General features: G+C 42.9%; 1 protein-coding gene across 2 annotated transcripts in view; it reads right to left on the bottom strand.

Annotated features, from left to right (window-relative positions):
• Positions 1-25,602, bottom strand: part of TYK2 (tyrosine kinase 2) — a 2,798,586-nt gene that overhangs the window by 576,775 nt on the left and 2,196,209 nt on the right. The gene's annotated exons all lie outside the window — the stretch shown is intronic.

Here is a 25,602-nt window from a genome sequence, read left to right as displayed (position 1 = left end):
CAGAACAATTTATGATTGTGTACAGTGATGTGGCCAAGACTCCAAGAGATGGCCTACATACTTCCTCAGGTGATGTTTGCAAATGAGTAAGCATACAAAGGTGTAGTGGACTGTCACCATGGCTACACACCAAATTGTAAATATTGCATTACTTTTGCAATCCTAATTAAAAGAGAAGTATACTTTATTGGTACATGCCACTTTTAGAAGCCTCTCAAGAAATAACTAATTTCTCCAGAATGACAACTGTGTTGTGCATGTATGGAAACCTGGTTCTTCAATGCGTTTAGTCAAGAGCCATACAGAATTACATGTTTGTCTTAGCACAGTGTGCAGTGATCACCACTTTACGCCTGAGTGACAGGTCTATATTACCAAATCGAAAAACCCTTTACGCAAATACCTAAACGTCGACACCTATAACACGAACAGCGAAAAACCCCGAACGCACTAAACAGCAAAAAAATAAAATAATGAACTGTCATAGTCGGCCAACCCCACCACCCGCTACATACTACCTACCCAAACAAAATAAATTAACCACATACATACACTAACTAAACCCACCTTCTAACCTAAAGTAAAGCACCAAAACCCTACTTCTAACCCTACACTAAACCCCACATATACACAACTAACTATGTACTATCCTTAACCCCTCCCTAACCCTAAGGTCCTTAACTACCGCCATTGGCAGAGTGTAGAAATGGAATCTGTATCCCTGTGATACGATGTTTAGTACACACTTGTCCTGGGTTATTAACTGCCAGTTTTGAGCAAAAAGTGCTAATTTTCCCCCTATTGGTGCTGCCAAAAGATAAGTGCTTGGTGAAGGCAGAGGGAAGTCATTGGGATTGCTTTCTGTAGGTTTGCGCTTTATCTCCTCCAGATTTGGAGGTGGAAGCGCCCCATTGCTTTGACCTGTATGAATCTTGCGCCTGGTATCTGGAACCCTTAGGGTGTCTGGATTTGCCCCTTTGAGCTCTGTCTTACACAGGAAAGGACCAATTTTTGGTAGCCCAGTGTCTACTGAATCTTGGTGGCTGCACTTGTAAGAAGTCTTTAACAGTTTGCATAGACTTAGCTTTGTCTTCCATTTTCTTTAAAACCTCTTCTGCCTTAATACCAAACAGAGAATCATGATGTAAAGGTGCATCTAGCAATTTAGCTTTAACATGATCAGGTAAAATTTGTTCCTTTAACCAGGCATGCCTCATAATCACAGATCCAGTAACTGCGGCCCTGCAGGAGGCCTCTAAGGAATCAAAACCACATTGCAAAGTATGCTTTCCAACTTGTTCAGCTGCATGCAATAATTCCTGCAATTCTTTATTTTCTGCACATTCTAAAATCAACATAATTTTCTGTTTCAGCAATCCCATAACATGTTGTTGGTACTTAAGCATATGAAATTGACAGTTTAAGGCCCTGATTGCCAAGGTTGCAGATGTATAAACCTTTTTTCCCCATCTGTCCAGTGCCTTTGAATCTCTGTCAGAGGGGGTAGGATTTTTTTGCTGTTGAGGCCTTAACTCCCTTTGGACCCTGTGAAATAGTTTCAGGATCAGCAGCAGGGTTTCTAAATAAAAATTTATGTGAGTTAGGGAACCTGTAATATCTATCTGGCTTACTGGGAGCTGGAGGTAAGGAGTCAGGGGACAAGCTTGACTCTGAAAACATATCATCCACAATATCTAAAACAGGGGGAATGGCTAAAGGCCTGTGCTGAGGGAGAAGGAGGAAATCCCTGAGCCTCTTTTTTATTCTGAGTAGTCTTGACTCTCCCAGTGAAAATGCTCCCTCAAAGTATGCAAGGTTTCTCCAAATGAATAATCCTCAGGAAGAAATGCAGAAGGAATAGACTCCTCAGCATCAGAATCCTCATAGGGAGGTATAGATAATTCCTGATCAGAAGAGGAATCAGAAGAAATAGAAACCTGATCTGAAGATTCATAATCAGTGTCTTGCCTAGGCCTCTTATCAGGAGGGGGATGGGTACCCCTGATCAAGGTAATAAGGTCTTCAGCCATTTTGATAATCTGTTTTTTAGGCATATAGGCCTGTGCACATGGCTCATGCGTCGGTTTTTTAGGTTTAGACGTTGCTTTTGTCTTTGGTTTTGCAGCTGTCGGTTTGATATACAAATGCTGAGGTCTGAATACACCCTCAGAAGCCGGTGCCTGCTCAACGGCTCCGGACCCATCCAAGGGAGATATATCCATCGGTCCAATACCTTGAGTATCTTGCAGCATGCCAGACTCCACATGGGTGTTGGTAGAGGCCTGTGACTCAAAGGTAGCGGGTTATCAGGGGCTGAGAAAGCGCCTCACTGAGTACAGGTGAACCGGCGACTGGCTTAGGAGAAGCTTCGTTGTCGGTTTTGGATCTCGACTGCCTTTCTCTGTTCTTTTATTTGCATTTTTTATGTACTCCGGTAGTCGGATTACTATCCGATGACATTTCTGGGTAGTTAAATCTGTTTCCAAAATACTTTGATGCAAAAATATACCGACACTTAATAGTGCGATGGTTAAATCTAGCACAAAACCGACAGCCAGGCACGTTGTGATCAGGGCCTAGGTAAGGAATACAGTATAAATGGAAATCCTTATGAGGTATTTGCGTCCCACAAGTAATGTAATTATTAACTTTTTCTGACATCGGTAAAAAGCAAGAAAAAAGTTTCCCCAACGGGGTACTTAGCTTTAGTGAAGACTTCGGTTCTGAAACTCAAATTCGAATATTTCAGTAGACAGCCGACCGGCACTTGCGAAATGCTTCTGCTTCGGGCACCGCGCGGCAAGAAGGACTGAAGAAAATGGCGTCGGCTGTATGTTTTTATACCTCTGATGACCTGACGTCATGGAAGAGGAGACAACAACCATTGCAGGACCCAAGACTCTGGAATTCAGGCCGACTGAGGGCAACCTGCCAGCAGATTACCCAAATGTAATGACTGCAACAGTGAAACACGAAGAACATCACAAAAGTCACCATGATTAAGGAGAAACAGGTGGATCGGGAGAGAACTGAAGAAATATGGGCATGGGAAAGAGAGAGAGAGATTTGACATGGTTAAATATCTATGCAAATGAGAAAGCCAAACTAATCAACACAAAAAAACAACACTAAAGATACTTGAAAATACAGGCAAAGGCACAAGGATATCAAAAATCATAGAATACCAAAAATAAGAAAATGAATGGGAAAATGGAAAATAGGATTAGTAATGGAGAAGTTAAAAAAACAGAAAATGAAGTTAAGGATTACCTGTAAAGTGAAGGATTTAGTGTAGAAAAATCTAACAAAGGTAATGTCACAGTATGACGGAACGAGTCCCCAAACTAAGGAAAAACAGGTGGAATGGGAAGCATTGGATAACTTGTCAGATGATGCTCTAGAGCCTTCAGTAGGAAACCAGTATAAAAATTCAGTTGGAATTGCAGAGCAAGGGAAAGAGCAGGAAACAAGAGGTAAATCTGATGCAGGCAATGTTGTAGAGTGATGGGCCAATGAGTTCCCATACCAAGGTGCAGCAGATGATGCAGGATACAGCTGAAAAGGACACGTCACAGGACTATATTCTGCAACTTTCTGTAAAATGCCCACAGAGGGGAGAGAGAGCAAAAATGTGCTCTCAGTTTAGAGGAAAATAATCTAAGGGAAGAGTTGCTTGATTTATTAGAGATGTACACACATATTAAGATCAATAAAGGGATTAGATTACAAAAAGTAAATAAGAGTCAAAATGTTAGAAGTCTAATAAAACAGATGAATGCAGTAATAAAGACTACTAACAGAAATTCATGTAATACAACAGAAGGAAATAGGATATATTACGTCCAATTAAAATTAATAACAGATTAAAGTCTTACCACAAAAACATAGAGCAATGTTGTTGTGTCTTTCGGCTTTTCCCAGTTAGGGGTCGCCACAGCGGACCTCCGGTCCGCTAATGATTGGCAGTAGATTTTTACGTGCCAAGTTGCCAGCCCTGAAGCACAACCTTCAATGAAGGTATGCCCATTCACGCATATCTCCACATAGAAGATGCTCTAGTTGAGAATCGAACAGGACAACGTCCATCTGTGAGGCAACAATGCTACCACAGCACACCCACCGCGGTCAATACAAAAATATAGAGCAATAAGGGAAAGAAAGGGAAGAAATAAAATGCCATAATGGAAGCATCAATTGGATGGGGAACAGAAAATTCATCCCTGGTTTGGTACCTATGTCTTTAATGGAACAGGCAACCTGTAAAATGATTCACCTCCCAGGTCCTGCTTGTAAATGTTTCATCTCCTAAGCCCCTGCTTAAACTTATCAAAGGTTTCAGAACTTGTCAGAGATTTGGGACGCATGGTTAGGCTTAAAAATACCCCTGTGGTCGCTAGCCTAGCAAACACCTATGAACCTAATCAAATAGAAAAAACTATAAAGCAATTAAGACAAGAACAGTCACTGTTAGAAAACTATAGAAGTGGGAAAAGATCAACAAAGATACTTAGAAAGACAGACATGATAAAAGCAATGCATAGTATCAAAAAAGACCAGGTTCTAGCTTATACTATTGCAAATAATAATCTAAAGGTATCAGGGTAAGGCAGACAAAACTAGAAGACATGGAAATACGTATAAAGAAAAAGAACCAAATAAGCAATTCACTGATTATCCAAAAATGTTTTATGGAGAATTGAGAAACAAAGTAAAAGGAATAAAAACCTCATTAAAAAACAAGAAATAGACCTATTTTGGAGAAATATTTATATAGGTTCATAGGTTCATACTAGGCTATCTGCCCTAGGGCATTTATAAGCCTAGCCAGAGTGTGTTTGGCTTTTGCCACCCATTTTAAATTAATTTTGCTATGCCCTTTTTCGAGGTTAGTATACTGTGCCTCTGTCTAACAGTGACACAGAAGTGATACCCGGGGTAAACCTACGATCTCCCATCCACTCATCAAGATTCCTCTTGAAGAGAGTCAATGAGGGACTCTGCCTAATCTGGACTGGGATTTTATTCCAGAGTGAAGGGAGCCTCTGGGTTATGAATTTGTCCCTCCAGCATGTCCTATTTATTTCAGTGCTGAGGTTCAAGTCTCTCGAGCGCATAGCTTGATGGGATTTGGATTTTCTGAGGTGCAGCATATCCATTAATTCCGGGTTGGACATGGCTTTATACGTCAGGCACAGATCGCCTCTGAGCAGGCGGTATGCCACTGAGTAGAGCTGGAGTTTCTTTAACTGGGCAGCATATGGCATCTGTTTGAGCCCTTTGATCCTCTTGGTGAGGTACTTTTGGGGTCTTTCCAGTTACTGCAGGTGTCTGGTAAGGTACATCCCAAAAGGGGCATTGTACTCAATTATGGGCCTGATGAGGGATGAGTAAAGAGGCATGATGACCTCCTCTGATCTAGATGTGAATCCCTTCATGATTAGGTGGGCTATATAAAATGTTTTTCTAACCACTTTGGCCACGTGGTTGTCAAATGAGAGATTGCTATCAACTTGGGTCCCCAGGTCCCTAATTACTTCTTCTGTACTTAATGGATTAATGCCTATGTGGTAATTTGTGGGCACTTTGTTTTTGCCAAAGGGGATGACTATACACTTTTTGGCGCTTAGCTTGAGGCCATGGCTTTGGCACCAGTTGTCTGTTTCTATGAGGCCCTTTTGGAGGATGCTTGTGTCGGCTGGAGAGTCGATTATGGCGCCCAGTTTGCAGTCATCTGCGAACTTGGTCAGCCACAGTCCTTCCGTGTTGGCATGTACCTCCGAGAAATATATACCGAACAAGAGAGGTCCCAGGACTGAGCCTTGTGGGACGCCACTTGTAACTGGTTTGCAGTCTGACATGGCTCCAGCAATTCTAACCATGTGGGTTCTGTCCTTGAGCCAGTTTGCAACCCATCTAGTGACATAGGGTTTTATAGTTAAGCTGGTGAGATTATCTATAATGCCCGAGTGGGGTATTGTATCGAAGGCTTTTGTGAGGTCCAGGTAGGGTCCCGGATTCTCACTACCACTTGTATAAGGCTCATGCTGCAGACCCAGAAACCATTTCTCAGGGCCCTATAGGTGTTGCAGCTGCCTCTGCCAAAAACCCACTACCATCTGAAAGAGAATCTAGAGCTTTAGAGAGATGGGGTAAAAAGGTTTATACATCTGCTACTCTTTCTGCCAGGGCTTTAAACTGTCAATTTCACATGATACTGTACCAGGAATTTTTGTTAGATCAGCTGAATAAAAAGCTGGCCTCTCCTGAACCTTTAGACCGTAAGTCCCTTCAGGATTTGGTACACAATTCTCAGCAGGTCAGTAATCATTTCTTAAAATGTGGCTATGATGCACTGGAGGCTTCATTTAGATCAGCTATGACTGGAGCAGTGATTCAAGGCATGCCTGGTTAAAAGAACAATCCTTACCAGACCATGTTAAGTCTAAACTCCTGGATGCCCCTATGGAGAAACAAAGTTTGTTTGGCTCCCCTGCACAGGAGGTTCTAAAGAAAGTGGAAGAAAAAGCAAAATCTGTCCAAACAGTCAAGGATTTTTTGCAGGTCCAACCTCCGAGGTTTAGCAGAAATTGGCCTTCAAAGAATTGGTCCTTTCCAGACAACTCCAGAGCACAGAGAGGCAGAAATAGACGCCCAAGAGGCAGAGGTCAATCTAGGGGTGCCTACAGGGGTCGTCAGTGGCAACCTGCCAACCAAAGAAGTGCCGCCACAGCTGCGACTGCAACCAGACCGACCGGCACTTGCGAACAGCTTCTGCTTCGGGCACCGCGCGGCAAGAAAGACTGAGGAAAATGGCGTCGGCTGATGCCTTTATACCCCAGCAGCTATGACGTCGGGTGAAGTGCGACATCAGCCGAGGCCAGACCCAGACTTTGGAATCCGGCCGACCGAAGGGCTGCCTGAGGCAGGACAACCCATTTGTTATGACTGCAGATGCATCCTTGAAGGACATCATGCAGCTGATGCCATTACATCAGTCTTTCTTGCCATGGTGCCCGAAGCAAAAGCAGTCTGCATGTGTGCCGGTCGGTCATTGCCAGAGTGGAAGTTGAAAATGACTAAAGCTAAGTACCCTGTTGGGGACCTTTTTCTTGCACTAAAAGATGTCTGAAAAAGTCAGTAATTGTCTCCACTGTGAAAAGCAAGTCAGTAATGGTCTCCACTGTGAAAAGCAAATATCCCACAGACTTCCATACCTTGTGCGTTACTTGTCTAGTCCCAGACCGTGACATCCCCCGTTGTTGGTTCTGCACACTTTACAATTCAGGACTATTCGCCATAGAGCTGAACTTGTAGCCAGGCATTTCCGAAGTAGTTCCTTGCATTACAAAATGGCATCAGTCGGTCAGCAGTCTGTGGATATTCCCCCCCAAAAAAGATAAAGGGACAGACCACACTAAAGCCTTTAGATGACCTGTCCCCGAAGCTAGTAGTCTTACTTCTTGGGAATTCGGTGAAGTGCATTCGCAGCCCCTGATGCCCAGCTAGTTTCCTTCGCAGGCCTCTACCGAGACCCTTTCAGAGTCCGGAATGCCGCCTGGAAATGCTTAATCATCTGATCCCTCTTTTGTCTCTGCTTCAGTTGGGTCTGGAGCTGCTACGCAGGCATGGCTTCAGACTAGGTTCTTCGCACAACCGATTTAAGGCAAAAAAAGCCATTGCCTCAGACTACTGCATCCCATTGGCAAATGGATTTACTAAGGTCTAAAAGACCATCCCAAAGAAAAGTCTTTAGTTGCCATCTTACTCCTCCGCCACTGCCTCGGACGCAGTTACTAAAAAATGGTGGAGGACCTCATCACTTTCATTAGGGCTAGCTAACTACTTCTAAAAGAAAAAGGGATACTTCCCCTGAAGTTCACACAACCGGATTCTGAAATTTCCGATTACCTTGGTTCAGATGAGGAACAACACCGTCTCCCCTCCTTTTGAGGATTCTGATGCAGAGGACGTGGTGGATAATGTTTTCAATGAATTTAGCTTCAACCCTGATGCCCTACCTCCTGCTCCTAGAAAACCTGGCAGGTACTACAGGGTGCCCGATTCACATAAGTACTTGTTTAAAAACCCTGCAGCAGACTCCGAGGTAATCACACATGGGCCTAAAGGGTCAAAGACTAGTTCCTCTAAAAACCCAGTTTCCTCTGACAAGGACTCAAGCTCTGGACAGATGGGGAAAGAAAATGTACACCTCCACAACCTTGGCTATTAGAGCTCTTAACTGCCAGTTCCATATGCTAAAATATCAGCAGCACACCTTGGAACTTATGAAACAAAATTTCATCTTTACCTGACACTAATACTTCCAAAAGAGTTAGCAGATCTTCTGCACTCTACTACTCAAGTAGCTAAACACTCTGTGCACTGTGGATACGAAGCCATAGAAGCCTTAAGTAAGACCACTGTGGCAGGTTCAGTCATTAGGAGTTAACAGCCTGCATATCATTGCTGGAACCTGTCGAACAGCTCTTTTCAAGCTATCTGGAAATGTACTAAGTAAAATGTTTTAGTTCTTCAGAATTGTGTACTGTAAACAATTGATGGACTAATTTATTCAGAGTTGTGCACAATTATTTTTGATTCACTGTATAGTTTTTCAGATCTCTGCTGAAAGTGTTTTGTCCCACCTACCCTATCTCTGGTTTGTTTAAATTTGGTGGCTTTTGCAGTTGCCCACCCCACTGTAGACTTGATCTGGGACACTCCCCCCAGTCCCATCCCTTTACCACATTCTACCTAATGCACTCCTCCTGCATTTGTTTTTAGTAGTTTTTAATTTAATTGCATTTTTTTAAACAGTTTGGTCTAATATTGCTACATACGCAAGTGTGCTAGCTTGCATTGCTTTTGAACTGTTTTTACTGCTGTTTTAGCTACTTCTTTTTAAAAAAACTAAGCCGGTTTCCTACCTTTCCTGTAACTAGTGTAGTCTAGATACAGATTTGCTGTATCCAGGACTGTATGTAAGCTTCTGAGCCCCCCCCCCCCGAAGCATTTCTCTGTTGGAGGGAAGCCGCCTAGCTCATCAGTGGGAGTGGTAAGCACTAGGTAACCTGTCTACCATATAAGGAGTGGTTCTGGCCCAGAAATTGTAGTTATTGGCAGTTTAGGCAATCTTTTCCATCTCTCTCGACTTTCTGATTTGAAAGCCTGCATTTGCACTTGTTTCTTTCCTGTAACTAGTCTAGTGCAGATACATATTCTTAGTTTTAGTACTTGAATTTGCTTATTTGTGCTCAGCACTTGTTCAGAACTTGTTGTAAGCACTAAATAAGCTACTAATTAGCACTAAACCTTCCTCATTACCTAGAGGAAAACAGTGTTTGCACTTTCCTCACTTAGAGAAAAAACTCTCTTGTACTTTCTTCACTTATCTAGAGGGAAATGTTTTTTTTATTCAGGCATGTCCAAGGGTAAGCTCCCAGTGTTCTCTTCTATCTGATGTATCTGGGCATCTTGGGGCAATGTAGAAATTGCCTCATGTACACAGACAACCCTCTGCTCCTACCACCCAACACTACAACCTGTGAGAGATGCACTTGTCTAGCCAAACTGGAGGTAAAGCTCTCTCCAACCAAGACCGAACTTTACATCCAAGAGGAGAAGGTAAACACTTGCACCACACTTATCACATAGTCTCACTAAATCTACACCACCAAAATCCACACATAGAAACACAAAAACATTTGTGGAGGCTCTCAGTAGTAATCTGCCCAAGCAACAGAGACCTCCAAAGCAGAAACGCAAGCAACTTCCACCCCCCCCCCAAACACAACCCAAATGACACAGCCCACAGACTTGGTGTACCACTCAACCACAGCCAATAAGGCAAAACAATGTATCCAACACACTAGTCATAGATGACTCTAGTCAGGCACACTGATGTTCCACTCACCAGGCTAAACAAGGAGAAGGTTACTGTCAGCTGCCTGTCTGGTGCCAGGATCTGCCACATAACCCACACACTGTGGTCACTCCACAAGTACAAATATGACTGTCATTGTCCATGTTAGTGTGAAGGACCTGAGACATACCTCCCTGGACTACATGAAGAAACATGGAAGAGCTCTCTGATCTTGTAGCCCAGGCAGGTATGACCCTAGCCATGGAGCATTCTGCCATCGCCCAGAATGATACAGCAGTACAAGGACAAAATGATTGACTTAAAACAATTGGCTAAGTTTCTGGTATCATTCTAAGAGGATCCAGTATCTGACTGCTTGGGATGACATGGTCAACAGACCATGATGCTTTGCCAGAGATGGCCTGCACCTGTCACCCCTGGGATTCTGGATACTAGCTAAGGCTCTTGCCGCCCCTATAGTGCCTTTTTTAGGCATGGTTCAAATAAATTCACCACCTAACAGGAACAGGCAAGCAAAAACTGAGGGTAATGCTACTCAATGCTAGAAGTCTAAATCTTTCTCTAGGCACTCCTTAAAAATGGAGAACATAAATATCGGTGCAGTGACTGAGACCTGGTTCAAGGCTCCAGAGAGCACCCCTGCACTACCAGGCTATAACTCGTGCCACACTTTTCGGCCATGTAACCTGGACCGGAACACCAAAGGTGGAGGTGTCCATATTCATTAAGGATATCCACACATCCAGGCTAGTTGCGCAGCGGAGGTTATCTAAGTGCAACTAACTCTGGGCAAAACTGCAATCCAAATTGTAGCCTGCTACAGATCACCCACCATGCCCCAAGATTCCCACTCCTCTTTTCTTGATGTACTGGAAAATATTAGGGTTCAACCAAACACCCTAATAATGGGCAATTTCAACTACCCTGCCATTAACTGGCAAAACAACTTGTGTACCAACTCCTTCACACAATGCTTTCTGGAATTCATAAACTCCAGTGACCTGGATCAACTTATCCACACCCCCACCAGGGGCAACATTATCCTAGACCTAGTCATTACCAACATGAGTGACCAGTGGTCCACACCTGGTCAACTCCTCGTTGGTCCAATCCGACCATAAGCTAATCACCCTTGATATCCACATCCTACCCCCACCCCCCATTAAGGAAACCACAGTATAAAAAATTTCTCCAAAGCCAACTTCATGCTTCTTAAAACAGAAGTGGCGAACTTCATGACACCCATGCAAATGAACAGTACAGTTACGACTGCTGAATCCTACACAAATGCACTCTATTATAAGCACTTACACGAGTGCATGGATCGTGCTATCCCAAACAGAACCAAGATGCTATCCTCCAAAAAAAAAAAAAAAGGAAGCCAATCTGGTGGTCCCCTGCCGTAAACAAACTGTACAACTGAAGGAAGAAATTGTTGCAAAAGAGTAAAATTGCATAAAATCATCAAAGGCCAGCTTCGAAAGAAAAGTCGCCTAAGACACTAAAGATAATCACAAGGTGTTCTTTAGCTACGTCAAGAATCTGGGTGGCAGCTCTCAAATCTGCTCTGAGCTGGTGCAAAATGGCACAAAATACACAACCTACTTACATTGCCAACATCCTGGCGGACAGGTTTAGTGCAAACTTAACCCCCCCCCCCAAAAGGGCCTGTGTATATCCCAGAAGAATGCAGTCCCCCAGACGTCAGACACACAGGTGAAAGCAGCCCTCTCCAAAGTAAAAGAAACACAGCATCAATGGGACCGGATGGTATCCCGGGCTGCGTCTTACACGAGTTCCAAAACAAACTAAACCCTCACATAAATTCGCGGTTCCAACTCAGCCTTACCACAGGTTATGTACCCAAAGAATGGCGTACAACACTAGTGATCCCACTCCACAAAAGTGGCGCCACAAAGGATCCTGGGAACTATCGCTCTATAAGCCTGACTAGCCTGGTCTGCAAGGCTATGGAGCGCATCATCATGGATTTCATAAAGACATTGGGAACCTCCAAACACTGGACCCCACCCAATTCGGCTTTAAGGGCAGATCTTGCCTCTTAAACCTAGTCGACTTCTTCGAAACAGTTAACCAAAGCCTTAGATGAGGGAAAGGTAGTCCACACAGCCTACCTAGACCACGCAAAGGCTTTCGACACAATACCCCACTCTGGCATCATAAGCTTACCAGCTTAAATATCAACCGATATGTCACAAGATGGGTTGCAAACTGGCTCAGGGATACAACTCACATGATCAGAATCACGGGTGCCATGTCCGACTCTAAACCAGTTACAAGTGGCGTCCCACAGGGCTCAGTCCTGGGACACCTCTTGTTCGGTATATATTTCTCTGAGGTATAGGCAAACACTTCTCTAAGGTACAGGCAAATGCGGGAGGACTGTGGCTGACCAAGTTCGCAGATTGCAAACTGGGAGCCATAATCGAGACTCCGGCTGACAAGCATCCTCCAGAAGGGCCTTACGGAGACTGATACCTGGTGTCAGAACCATGGTCTCAAGCTAAATGCAAAAAAATGCATAGTTATCTCCTTTGGGAAAAACAAAGTGCCCACAAACTACCATATAGGAGGTAATCCACTAATTCCGGAAAAAGTAATTAAGGATCTGGGGACCAAAGTAGATAGTAACCTCTCCTTTGACAATCACACTGCCAAAGTGTTTAGAAAAACCTTCTGTATAGTCCACCTAATCATGAAAGGGTTCACATCTAGATCAAGCGAGGTCATTGTGCCCCTCTACTCATCGCTCATCAGGCCCATAATTGAGTACAGTGCCCCATTTGGGATGTACCTTACCCGACACCTGCATCAGCTGGAAAGACCTTAAAAATACCTCACCAAGAGGATCGTGGGCCTCAAACAGATGCCCTATGCAGCTCGACTAAAACTCCAGCACTACTCAGTTGCTTACCACCTACTCAGAGGCGATCTCTGCCTGAAGTACAAGGCCATGTCTAACCCGGAATTGTTGGACATGCTCCACCTCAAGAAAACCAGATCCATTAGAGCTACATGCTCCAGGGATTTAAACATTGTCCCAACAATAAATGGGACATGCTGGAGGGATAGATTCATATCCCAAAGGCTTCCCGCGATCTGGAGTAGAATCCCAGTCCATATTAGGCAGAGCCCCTCGCTGACCCTCTTCAAGAGAAATCTTGAGTGTATGGGAAATTGTAAATTTGCTCCTGGGATCACTTCTATGGCCCTGCTGGGCAGAGGCTCAGGAATCTAGTCTAAAAGGGAGGCGAAAGCCAACTCATTCTGGCTAGGCTTATAAATGCCCTAGGGCAGATAGCCTAGTACCTACCTATGAACCTATGTATGTGGAAAGATACTAAATGGACAGAAAAATTAAAATAAACAATGAGTTCAAATGTACAGGATATGAAATGTATATATAACGGCCAGATAAATTGAAACAAAATTAAGAAAAGCTCCAAACTGGAAAACCCCATGCCCAGATACAGCACTTAACTTGTGTTTACAAGAAATAGCATCTTTACACAAAGATTTAGCACTGATTAGGAATTACTTATATAAGCATCCTGAAAAGACACCAGCCCAGTTAACAGGAAAAACAATACTCCTCCTTAAGAGTTAACCTGTAAGCCATCCTAATAACTACAGACCAATAACTTGCCTTCCAAGGACCAAAATACAAACTATATACTGGAAATGATGCAAACAGAGTTTATAGTTATTTAGAAGAAAACTCAATTATAGCAGTAGAACAAAAGGGTAACAAAAGAAAGTCATATGGAACAAAATATAATTTGTTGTTAAACATAGCCATAATCCAGAACTGTAAAAGGGGGAAGAACCTAAGAATGGCATGGATAGATTACAAAAAAGTATGGATAAAGGAGTGCTTACAGAGGTATAAGATCCATCCTACAATGATCAATTACATTACAGTGACCATGAAATAGTGGCAAACCACTTTGCAATTAAGACATGACAAAGGGCAAATTATTATCCCTGGGATAAAAATTCAAAGGGGGTATTCCAGAGTGATTCTTTGTCACTGCTGCTGTTTTTGTCTTGCCATTAACCCATCAAGTTGTTTACTTAAATTAGGTTTTGGTTACAATTTCCCAGAAAACAACCTTGCTTAATGACTTCTCATCTACTTTTTGTGGATGACTTAAAATGGAATAGTTAATCAGATGAGGAGCTGAAAGCACAACCTGCAAGTGGTTAAAGCTTTCTCAGATGACATTGAATGTCATTTGGTCTTGATAAATGTGCAAAAGCAATGTTTAAAGCAGGACATTTGCCGTATCAAGAAAGTATCTATCGGGGGTAGGAATGTGATATTAAGGAATATGAGCAGGAGAGAGTGTATAAATATTTGTGAACTGATGAGGAATCATCAATAAATCAAAATATGAATAAATGTGAATAAAACTCAGTAAGGAATACTTCAGAAGACTAAAACTAATACTGAAAACAGCCTTGACATCTATGAATAAAATACAAGCCATAAATCAATTTGCTCTTTAACTTACTGTTTTGGTGTGATAAACTGGCCTCAAAGGGTATTCGATCAGTTGGACAGGAAAACAAGAAAAATTATGCTTATCAAATGATATATCCCATTCAGTGTATACCAAGATTATATAGTCCACATTTTGAAGGAAGTTTGGGCCTCCTCAAAACTGATTACATGTAGAGATCTGCAGTCGTCGAACTGCAACATACCTACTGACCACATTAGATCCAAACATAGTGAAAGTTTTAAAACATGAGGAGAGAAGTCTAAGATGACCTACCTGCTTATTTAAGCAGAAGCATTTTGGTTTCAAGTGGGAATGCAAATCAAACCAGAAGAAGATAAAAAAATCAGACAGCAACTGAATATGCCAAAAACACACACACAAAAAAAAAATAAGAATAACGGATTTGAAGCAGGAATGGTTAAGGATAGGTAAGATGAAAGGTTAATGATGGCAGTCCGGGATGACTACATACATGTTAGTTTAGAAACTCCAATGAATATGTGGGAGAAATGGACAAACTTAAGTTCTGTAAAAAAAATAAATAAATAATTAGAAAAGGTTGCACATCTTGTTGCTAGGTGTGATACACTCTTGGTAGAAGGCCTGTACATTGAAAGACACATGTGACAAGACTGTTGTATTGAGGATTTTAAAATACTACAATACAGAAGTAGCTGAGAAACACTGGAAACATGAACAGGATGTAGTGTACATCACATGGAATCACCCATTAGCAACAGTTCAAAACAAAGATGTGAGAAAACCAGGCATAGTAGTCCATGAAAAAAGGCAAAAGTATCATTGATCACTGACATTTCTACACCTAGTGATTACAGCGTCTTGTGTATAGTGAGACAGAAAGTCATAAAATATCAAGATTTGTAGGCAGAATCAAGAGCAATATGGACGACATGATACCCACATAGTTCCAACATTAGTAGGCGCAATAGGTCTAATATAAAAAAAAATCTACATTTGTATTTAGATATGCTACCAATACATGTAACTCCATATGAACTGCCAAAGGCGTCAGTTCTGGGCACATTGGGGGTGCTGTGAAGAGCACTTTTACCAAACATTAAAAATTGAAACAATACTAACTTCATGAAATGTGGCCAAGTCAGGTATGGAAATAAGGCACAGAAGGAAAGCTGGTGTTTGGAATGCAGAAGTCCAGGAAGTCATCAAAAGAAAGAAAGAGTGCAGGAAAAAGTGGGAAATAAAAAAGACTGACCAGGCTAGGAAGGAATAATTGTTGGCTAACAAAGAAGCTAAGAAAAGAGTTGCAATAGCAAAGAATAGGGCATCAGAGGCACTCTACCAACTTCTGGGAAGTGACTCATTAGGTGGTACAAAGAAACTATATCAGGTTGTAAGGCAAAGACAGAAAAATAAAGAAGATAGTCAGATACCCTTCATAAGGGATGCCAACAAAAACCTGCTCACCAGTCTATAGGACATCAAAGACAGATGGAAGTATTTCCAGCAGCTTCTGAATGAAGAAAATCCCACAGAAGCTGTACTGCCCCAGAAACAGCCTACGATGAGAGAAGAAGAGGAGGCTACCCTAGAAGAATTAAGAACAGCACTAAGAAAAATGAAGTCAGTGAAAGCAGCAGGGCCCAGATGAGGTCACAAGAAAAAAAGAGACAGAGGAGAAATGGCTCCTGAGGGTACTCATAGCAGTGTGGAGAGAAAGGTCTATCCCAAATGACTGGAGAATAAGTACACTCGTGCCAGTGTACAAACAAAGGGGAAATCCACAACTGTGGGCAGCGCACAGGCATTAAACTCCTATCATATTGCATGAAAGTTCTAGACAGGGAGATTGACAAATGGACACAGAGAGTAGTAGGATGTAAGATGGTAGATGAGCAGTTCGGATTCAGATCAGGATGCAGCACAACCAACCTGATGTTTGCAGTGAGACAGAGTTGAGAAGAAGCTAAAGATGAGGAAAGAGTCCAATTCCTAGACTTGGAGAAAGCATATGACAAGGTTCCAAGAAAGCTGATCTGGGCAGAACTGCAGTGGTTTGAAGTCCTTGAAACATTAGTCGAATTAGTGCAGGCTATGTACAAGAACCCAGTGGCTCAAGTATGAATAATGTTCGGCCTCAAAGAGGGGTTCCCTGTGGGAGTGGGTGCACACCAGGGTTCAGCTCTGAGCCTACTGCTGTTCATACTAGTGATGGACTACATTATCAACAGGTTGGAGAGGACAGATCAACAAAGTTCCTGTATGCAAATTATATGGCATCACAGGCAGACTCTGAGCAAGAACTCCAGCAAAGTACAGAGCAATGGAATGCAAATCTGAAGGCACATGAGATGAAATTAAGCACAGATAAGACAGTGGTAATGGCAGAAAACTGGAGAAATCAGAAAAAGCTGAGAACTGAGATAGAAGGGAAGACAGTAGAACAGGTAAATAGCTTCAAGTATCTGGAAGGGGTGGTCGAGGAGAAGGGAAGTCTGAATGTAGAGGGTCAAAGCTAGAATCAGAGGGGCTGCAGCCAACTAGCATAGAGTGTCAGGTGTAGTCTATGACAGAAGAATGCCACAGAAGCTGAAAAGTAAGGTGCACAAGACAGTGGTGCGACCAGTCTTACTGTATGGTACAGAAACCTGGGCAGTAAAGGCAGAGCAGATGAAGAAGCTAGAAGGGATGGAAATAAAGTGCCTGAGAAGGATGGTAGTAGTCATACATAGCACATGAGTAATTCCCAGAGTTGAAGGAGAAGAGGAAAGTTGGCTAAAGGGAGGATGAGATGTCCAGAAGACCAGACAAGACAGACCTAGCAAAGGCAGCCCTGGATCTGGAAAAGGCTTCCATCTTGTAATGCTTGGCGAATGTGTGTACAGAGGACCAGATGACCGCTTCAAAGATAGACTTGGTATCTTCATCCTTGTGGAATGCCCCAGAGGAGGCCACCATCCTAGTGAATATGCTTTTTTGCAAGAAAGCAATGCTTTCACATATTGTATGTAACAGGAAAAAAATAGTCTTAGATATCCAAGATACAATGGGTTTGCTTATTGTAAGGATGGCCCAGTTTGGAATCCAGGAATGAAACAAAAAGTTGGTAATTTTTTTCTGATGGTTTTTGTTTTGTCTAAGTAAAATCTTAGCTGCCTGTGACCATCTAGTGACTGGAGAATTATTTACTCTTTATTTTGGGAGTTAGACAAGAAGGTAGGCAGGTGGAAGACCTGGTTGAAGGACATCTCATTCACTACATAAGGCATGAATGAAGGACTGGTCCTGAGAGTGGTCCTGAGAGTCACCCTATCCTTGTGGAAAATTAGAAAGGGTGGAGAAGCTATAGAGCCTGAAGTTCAGACACTCTGTGGGCAGAGGTAAGAACCAGCAGGAGACAGTCTTCCAGGTGCAGAATTTTAAAGTGGCAGAAGCTGCTGGCTTGAAAGAGGGCAAAGGCAATTTCTGCAGCACAAAGATGAGATCTCAGAGAGGAGGAATAGACTTCCTAGTCGATTTAAAAAAGCTTGACCTCCAGCCAGGGCATGAGAGGAGGATCAAGAGGCAAGCAGGGTTAATGGCAGACAGATGAGCTTAAATGGAAGAGTAGGCCAGGCCAGAGTATAATAATTTGCAGAGATATTTGAGGACAGCAGGAATATCTGACAAGAATGGGTACTGGCTTTGCTTTCCACTTGGCTTTGTATGATTTTATGGTGGTAGGTTTTCTGGCTTCATGTTGAACCTGTACATCTCTTCACAGAAGATGAGTCTTTTAGGGATCAGAACCCTATATCCACAGAGTGAGATTGAGTGAAGCTATATTTAGATGGAGAAACAGGCCTTGCTTCTGAGTAATCAGGTCTGGCTGCAATGGTGTTTTCCAACAGTTTCTCTTGGACAGGTGGAGTAGGGGAGGAAAAGTACAGTTGTGTACACTTACTATAAATGTAGATGTTCGAGTGTATTCACTGTTGCAGTCATCACCTGTGGGTTTATCCCTGCTGTGGTAGCCCTTGGCCAGCCCGAATACCAAAGTCAATCTTTTTCTATGTTGGTTGCAGTCGCCTGTAGTCTGACGTCAGGTTGTCAGTGCTATAAAGCAAGGCAGCTGACATCATTACATCAGTTTTTCTTGCACTAACCCGTCAGAAGTACAAGGAAATTAGGTAAAGTGGTCCTGGTGGCTAAAAGCCACTATGGGAAGCTTATGTTCCCCTAGGGGAAGAGAATATAATGGGGATGGAGGGAGGGAAACCAAGACTGCAACAGCGAATACACTCTAACACCTACATTTATGTTAAGTGTACACAATTGTGCTATCTCCTTTGTGTTTCACTGTTGCAGTCATCACCTCTGGGAGGATTCCCAAAACTGAGGAGAGGGGTGGAAGGATAGGTTAGAGTCCTAACCATGGGTCAGCAAGCCCTGCAGAACTGCAGAGGCAAACAGTGCCCTAGACTTTCAAAAAAGAAGTAGGTGGTAATGCTTTGTAAAGGTATGGACAGAGGTCCAGGTGGTAGCTTTCAAGATGTCCCTGGTGGGGACTCCTCTGAGGAAGCATGTGGAAGTGGAGGTTGCCCTAGTAGAATGGGTACCAATAGACTTGGAGGGGGGTCCCATGTAGTCTGTACCAGAAATGGATACAGTGTGATATCCATTTGGAAATGGTTTGCTTGGAAATGGGTTTCCCCTCTGCCCCTGAGGCAAAGCTGACAACCAACTGGCCTGTCTTTTTGAAGGGTTTTGTACAGTCCAGATAGTATCCGAGTTGTCTGTGCACATCTAGCGAGTGCAGAATACTTTCCTCCTTGTTTTGAGGGTTGGGAAAGAAGGTGGGTAGGAGTATGGCCTGGATAAGGGTCACATCAGATACCCCCTTGGGCACAAAGGAGGGGTTAGTCCTTAGGGAGACCCTGTCTGCATGGAAAATCATGAAGGGCTCAACAGCCATGAGTGCCTGAAGTTCTGAAACCCTTTTGGCTGAGGTGATAGCTAGTAGTAGGAAGGCAGTCTTCCAGGAGAGGTATTTCAATTCTGTTGAAGTAGCAGGTTCGAAAGGAGGTAAGGTTAGTTTTTCTAAAACATGATTCAGATCTCAGGCTGGCGTGGGAGGTCTTCTGGGTGGTCTGATATTAGAAGCCCCTCTGAGGAATTGTTTAATCAAAGGACAAGAGAAGAGGGGTAAGGTCTGAATCGTAATGGGCTGAAATGGCTGAGGCATGGATTTTAATAGAAGAGAAGGAGAGGCCATTTTTGAGCAACTTGGCTAGGTAATCCAAGATAAGAGGGATAGAAGGATGTGAGGTATTGGCCCCTCTGGACTGCCTCCAGGAGCAGAATATTTTCCATTTCCCTGCATAAGCTTATCTGGTGCTGGGCTTTCTGGCCTCTTTGATAATGTCTAGGACCTGTTTGCTTAACAGGGACTCCTTGGTAGCTTTTAAAGTATAAGCCACGCTGAAAGATTGAGAGTATGCAAGTCTTGGGGTAGTATCCCCCCCACCACACACACACACACACACACACACACACACACACACACACACACACACACACACACACACACACACACACACACACACCTGGGTCAAGAGGTCTGAGATCAGGGGAAGCTGCTTGGGGGATTGTAAGATCAGGCTGAGCAGTAAGGGGTACCAATACTGTCTGGGTCAATCTGGAGCAATGAGGATGGTCTTTGGTCTCTCCTCCCTTATTTTGATCAGTACCTTGGGAATAAGAGGCAGAAGATCAGTACCTTGGGAATAAGAGGCAGAGGAGGGAACGAGTACACAAAGAGGGAGTTCCAGGGGAAGGTCAACGCATCCACCTTCCATGCCAGGAGGCGACTTCTGCAGCTGGTGGTTGAGGTGCGAAGCAAAGAGATCCACCTCTGTAGTCCCCCACTCCTGAGTGATTTGCAGAAAGATTTCCCTGTGGAGCTGCCATTTGTGGGGGTCCAGTAAGTTTCTGCTTAGGTGGTCTGCCAGGGTGTTGTTGACCCCTGGCAGGCATTGGGCAATTGGATGTAGACCCATGGAGGCAGCTGTCAGCCAGAGGTTTGTGGCTAGCCTGCACAGAGGGTAAGATTACCCCCCCTCACCCCACATGCTATACCACATTATTGTGGTGGTGTCTGTTTTTACAAGGAGAACCCCTGGCTTGAGATGGGGTTTGAAGGATGTCAGAGCCTTTTGTACTGCCATCACTTCTTTCTGAATGATGTGTAAGGGAAGGTGATGAGCATCCCAAACACCTTGGGTGCACCTGCCTGCTAGGTGAGCTCAAGTAATGTCTGAGGCGTCAGTGGTGATGGTCTGTCCAGTAGGGCAGAGGATGAAGGGAAGACCCTTGTTCTGCCCACCAGAGGAACTCGGCCCTTATACATGGGATCAGAGGGAGAAAGGTCTCTAGAGACTGAGAGTGCTGACACCAAAGGTTCTTTAGATACCACTGAAGTTTACTCATGTGAAGCCTGGCCAGAGGAATTAGAAGGATGCAAGATGCCATGTACCCCAGGGCTTCCAGGAACTTCCTCCCAGTGAGGTGGCTTCTGGAAGCCAGCTGGGTAAAGTAGAGAGGCCTGAAGCTCTGCTTTTCTGGGGATAGGGAGGCCATTTGGGATGCTGTGCCTAGCAGAGCTCCCAAGAAAATGATCTTCCTGGTGGGAGTTTGCTTTGATTTCTTCTCGTTGATGGTAAACCCTACGGAGGTTGAGAGGGATTTGACAAAGAGAAGGTCCTGGAGCAGCTTTTCTTTGCACTCTGCCTGAATGAGGCAGTCGTCCAGGTAAGGGTAAATCTATATATTTCTCTATCTGCAAAATGCTATGGCCAGGGCCAAACATTTGGTGAATACTCTGGGTGCAATATATAAGCCAAAGGGCAGCGTACAGAACTGAAAGTGTTGTGATTCTGCTCTGATGCGCAAGAATTTCCTGCAGGATTCCCTTATGGGGATGTGGAGGTAGGCATCTTTTAGGTCTAGGGTCACTAGTCAGGCATTTTTGGTCAGTCCATAGGCAGCAGCTGCTGCAAAGTTAGCATTTTGAATCTGGGGACCACAAGGGAGGTGTTCAGAATGGATAGATCCAGGATGGGGCACCAAGTGCCCTCTTTTCCGGGAACACGGAATAGTCTGGAACAAAAGCCTTTACCTGTTTGATCTGAGGGGACAAGTTCTACTGCCTCCTGGGATATGAGAGTTTGGACCTGTTTCAATGCCTCTGCCCACAGATTTGGAGGTAAGTCTGGGTACCCTCTTGGAATTGGGAATTCGCTAGAGGAGAATTTGTATCCCTGACAATTGATCTTTAAGACCCATTGGTCCACTGTTACAGAAAGCCAATTTTCTTTGAAAAGGGAAAGCCTTCCTCCTAGCTTTTGGTGAGGGAAGGGAGGGCAGTGGGGGAGGGGCAGTCATGGGTGTTTTTGTCATAGAAGGGTGGCTTAGAACTCCCTGCCTTTGGGGCGGAAATGGTCCACTCTTTGCTTCTCTGCTGGCCCTGGGATAGGGGCTTGGATGGTCTGTCCCTGCAGGGCTTACCTTGGCCCTGTCTGCTAGATGCAAGGAAGGACCAGTGCTTACAAGGAAAGTTCCTGCTGAACCTGGGAGGTTGAACCTGAAAGAAATCTTTTACTGTTTGCATAGATTTTGCTTTGGCTTCCATCTTTTTTAAGCACCTCTTCTGCTTTTACTCCAAACAAGTGCTCCTTTATCCAGGGGTGGATCAATAAGTTTAGACTTGACGTAAGGGAGGAGGAGTTGCACTCCTTTACAAAAATGGATTACAGGTCTCCTCTATTAATGACATCCCACCCTTGCAAAATAAGGCTGAAATCCTTATCTCTAAACTGCAGATTAACCCTAAAAAATCCCTCTATGTAATTTGTCTCTATTTACCCCCTGGTAATAACAACATAATTATTGAAGATATTCTTGGTTGGCTGTCTACAACCTACCCACAGGAAACAATAGTACTAGGTGACTTTAATAACGACTGGAAAACCATTAATACCATTAACCCCTCCACTCATATTAATCTCCATGGTTTTACTAAAACAATCAACCTAACGACCAGAATCAACAAACCTACAAAAAAATGAGTATCTTAGACTGGATACTCACAAATAAAGACCCAAGTACTTATAAGGTAGGTACCTTACCAGACGATCTTAGTGATCATATGCTTACCTACATAATAAGACAAAAAAATGATATCTTCATCACTCCAACCTATAGAACAATTCGGTCTAAGAAACACTTCAACCCTGAACTCTTCCAAAATGAACTTAGAGCTTGTGATTGGAAACCTGTTAAAACCCTTCCACTTGATGAAGCTGTCACATATGTTAACTCTCAATTTCTTGCTATCCTAGATAAGCATGCACCCTATGATCTATTAGAGTAAAATTCAAACCAGCCCCATGGCTAACACTTGAGACTAAGAATAAAATACTACATAGAAATAAAGCTTGGCATAATTGGAGAACTTAACAGAACCTCCCCTGATAGACAAACCTTTAGACAATTGAGAAATATGACAAAAAAGGCTATACTATCTGACAAAAAGAACTACTATAGCAAGCTTCAACAAACTCACCAAAAGCAACCTCAGAAATTTTGGTCAAGCATCAATAGTCTCCTTAAACCTGGTCACTGTAGTACACCATCTCCTCATAATGCTGATCAAAACACCCCACTTCAAACTGCAAATAATTTTAACACCTACTTTACCGAGACCATCCAGTCCTTAGCAAGTCAGCTTTCTACTGATAACATGAGGCTACCTTCCCATAGTTCTATACCTCTACCAACTTTCACATTTCACCCTATCTCTACTAACTCTATCTACAAAATCCTCCTAAAGCTTAAGCCTTCTACCCCCTCAGCAGACCAATTACCTGCTGAGTATCTGCAAATAGCAGCAAAATCCATTGCCATTCCCATATCCATCCTACTAAATAGAACCATTAATGAAGGTATCATCCCTGAAATCTGGAAGGTCTCCCATATCATCCCACTGCATAAAGGTGGTAAATCCACTGACTATTCTAACTACAGACCAATAGCTCTTCTTTCACCCTTAGCTAAAGTCATGGAAAAATGTATTCACCATCAGTTACTTAACCACTTAATTAAACACAATATTTTGGCTATTTGCCAACATGGCTTTAGGCCATTTCACAGCAGCACCACTGCCCTTCTATCCTTCACAGATACCATCAATAAAAACCGTAATAACAACACCCTCTCTTCCGCTCTTTTCATCGACCTGTCAAAGGCTTTTGATATGGTCAATCATCCCCTACTTATAAATACCCTTGAACTTCTTGCTCTTGATCACCCAGCTATTCAATGGTTCAAATCTTACCTTAACAATAGGCAACAAGCAGTTCTCTGGCAAAATAAACTATCATCCCTCCTACCAGTCTCCATAGGAGTCCCCCAGGGCTCAATTCTAGGACCCCTTCTCTTTTCACTATTTATCAACAACCTTCACATAGCAGTCCCGGAAGCCACCTGTATTCAATATGCCGATGATTCCACACTTATATGCTCTGCTAACTCCACCTCTGAACTCCACTACATAACCCAAAAAGTATTTAACATAGTTGAAGAATGGTTCCTAAAACGTTGCCTTCTTTTGAATGCCAAAAAAACTAAACTTCTACTATTTCCACCTACCAGTAGGTCCTCTCCTATTGATCTCTCTATTGTATCTAGCAAAGGCACCCTGCTAACTCCTGAACAATCTACCAAACTTTTAGGAGTCACAATCGACAACAACCTCACCTATGATATGCACATTAACAACACCATACAAGCAGTGAACAGAAAAATTGGTTCCTTATACAGAATCAAACCTTTCCTTACTCCTCAGGCCAGAACCACCATTGCCCACTCTCACTTAATCTCTACACTTCTATGCTTCACCAATTTATACTAATCTAAAAAGAACTAACCTCCTCAAAATTTCTCACGCCTATAACAATATTGCCAGGTTTGCTACCAGCAATCCATACATGACACACCATTGTCTTAATCTTAAGCAGCTCAACTGGCTTGAATTACCTAGCATGCTAACATTTTCCCAACTCATCATTGCTCACAAAATCTTTTATCAACCTAAAAATACTCCTATTCTTGCTAACCTTATCACCCCTTATACTAATCTAACTTCATTACGCTCTTCAAGTAGATTACTTGTTTGTACTACGAAGTCTAATAACTTGTCAGGTGATAGCATTTTCTCAAACACTGTTGGCAAACACTGGAACCTTCTACCTACAGATCTAACTCTACTACCATCTCTGTCTCTCTTTAAACTAAGACTCAAAATTCACCTAAAATCACACTGGTTGTGCCCCTGCACAAACCCTGACTAAATTGCTTACTTCTTTCACTTCTATCGTCCTACTTCCTTGGGTCCACTTTCACCCTTTTACCCCTCTTATGTACATAACTGCTCTCCTATTTTTGCTTTCTAACATTTTCTTTCTTGACTCTAACATTCAACCTACATCTACTACAACCTTCCTATAATGCTTCTATATACTAAGGTTTGCATACAAATTCAATGTTTACAAGTATATTATACCTTCTTTAGTAGACTACCCTTAAACAATTTTCATTATGCTACACTTACTAAGAGTAGTTCATTCTTCTGTTAAAAAAAAAAAAATTGAATCAATTTTTTTTTATATTTTTTTTGGTTTCAATGTTTTTATGTAACAATTACTACTGTTTATATTTGTTTCTGTAAATCCTCTATTAATTTTTTTTTAATGTTTTTCTGGAGCTTTTCTCCCCGGGCCTCAACTGAAAATGGACATGTATCCAGTTAGACTAGCCCGGTCAACAAATGTAAAATAAATAAAAATAAATAAATAAATAAATGATCAGGGAGAGGTTGTTCCTTCAGCCATGCATGTCTCCTAATGACAGATCCTGACACTGCTGCCTTGCTAGAGGCTTCTAGGGCGTCATATCCACAGTGTAATGAGTGTTTGGCCACTTGACAAGCAGAGTGCAGTACATCTGCTAACTCTTTTGAACTGGCACAGTCAGAAAAAGTAGAAATCTTTTGTCTTAATAATTCCAATGTGTGTTGCTGATATTTTAACATATGGAACTGACAGTTGAGTGCTCCAATAGCTAAGGTTGCAGAGGTGTATACTTTTTTACCCCATCTGTCCTGAAGGAATCCTTGCC

This window comes from Protopterus annectens, chromosome 9.part0 (genome assembly GCF_019279795.1).
Source record: "Protopterus annectens isolate FY-2018-M chromosome 9.part0, PAN1.0, whole genome shotgun sequence".
In the NCBI taxonomy this organism is placed as follows: Eukaryota; Metazoa; Chordata; order Ceratodontiformes; family Protopteridae; genus Protopterus; species Protopterus annectens.
This window is presented reverse-complemented; position numbering and strand designations above follow the sequence as displayed.